The following is a 1,836-nucleotide window of genomic DNA, read 5'->3' as shown; positions in this document are numbered from 1 at the left end:
TAGGGTTTGAAAAATTGTAAAAGTGAAGAAGAATCCCGTCAAAAATCCCACTTATAGGTCTCAGATGTTGCAATAACGACCAGGGGTTCGTAATTGCGAACCCTTTTGAATCCTGCTACCTTCGCATTTGCGGAGACTATGTCGCATTTGCGACAGAGGGCCATCGCAATTCCCAGCCCAGGCTTCGCATTTGCGATGGGGGCCTGCCCAAGCTGGGTTCGCAATTGCGACACATGGGTCGCATTTCCCAGGCCTGAGCACTTCGCATTTGCACAGCCTGATCTCGCAATTGCGAGATCAGAGGCCTGTTACACAGCTGCAACATACCAGCAATCTCTCTAAGTCCAAGTTCACTCCGTGGCCTATCCAAAACTCACCCGAGCCCTCGGGGCTCCAAACCAAACATGCACGCAAGTCTAAAAACGTAATACGGACTTGCTTGTGCGATCAAATCATCAAAATAACATCAACAACTGCGAATTCAACCTCAAATTCATGAAATTCCTTAAGAACATTAAAATTTCCATTTTCTCAACTAAATGTTCGATTTATACCAAATCAACTCCGATTCTTACGAAACTTCACCGATTCGACTTATTTATTATTTTAAACCTGTACCGGTCTCCGAAACCAACATTCGGGCCCGATACCATCAAGAACACGCATCATTTCATTTCAAAAAGCCTTTATATTTTCCAGCAAACAATTTTCTTTAAAAATTCTTTTCTCGGGCTTGGGACCTCGGAATTCGATTCCGGACATACGCCCAAGTCCCATATTTTACTACGGACCCTACGTGACCGTCGGATCACGGGTCTGGGTCCGTTTACCAATAATGTTTACCAAAGTCAATTTTAATCAATATAAAAGGCCAAGTTTATTATTTTTCTAAAATTTCACATAAAAGCTTCCCGGAAACGCGCTCGGACTGCGCACGCAAATTGAGGTGAGACAAAAAGAGGTTTTTAAGGCCTCGGAACACAGTTTTGACTTCTAAAATAATAGATGACCTTTAGGGTCATCACACATATTTGGTGGTCTATGGATCCTTTCAAGTTTCAAGTTGTATCAAGGAGAGCCTATATTCATTTCTCAAGTCGAGCTACACTTAGAATTTTGCCTAGACAAACATTCTGGGCAAGTTCTAGACTTATTGGCATGGGACTTGGACTTTCAAATCAATACCTCACCTCACATCCTGTTGGATTGCTAAAGAGAATAGAGTCGAGGGCCCACAAAAACCCTAGCTAAGATTGAGCAACACAAATGGCTCCAAGAAGCTACTCGATGATTGTTTAGTCAACACAAGAGTCTAGAGGTCACAACTAGAACCATTCTTTGCAAATCAACTTGTTTCTAACCGAAGGTCAAAAGTAAATGTGCTAGGCCCAATCATTACTACTCTTTACACAAAAACATAAAGAAAACGGACTCAAACCCTTAAGAAGGTTATCACGCCATCCATCATCGGGAAGAGCCACCCAGTTCACACAACCTCCACCTTTTGAAAGAACCATGTCATTAAGAAAACCAAAGGCTTATTGATCACGAAGCTAAGAACTCAAAAGAAAGAAGCTACTAAAGGAAGTAAAAAGCTAAGCTATTAAGGAAAGAGAACACAAGAAGTTATAAAGTGAACTACGGAAAGTAAAATTAATATGTACAATAATGGAAAGAAACGAATATATAAAAAATGGGACTGAATATATACATAGAATGGTAAAGTTATATCCATACCAAAACTGAAAAATAACAAAAAGTAAAAATAAAGAAAAAATAGTATCATAATATTTACATGGCAGTCATCAAATCAAAATAGAACTACCCCCCCCCCCC

This window comes from Nicotiana attenuata, unplaced genomic scaffold (assembly GCF_001879085.1).
Source record: "Nicotiana attenuata strain UT unplaced genomic scaffold, NIATTr2, whole genome shotgun sequence".
Lineage (NCBI taxonomy): Eukaryota > Viridiplantae > Streptophyta > Magnoliopsida > Solanales > Solanaceae > Nicotiana > Nicotiana attenuata.
The sequence above is the reverse complement of the archived record's forward strand: the minus strand, read 5'-3'. Positions refer to the sequence as shown.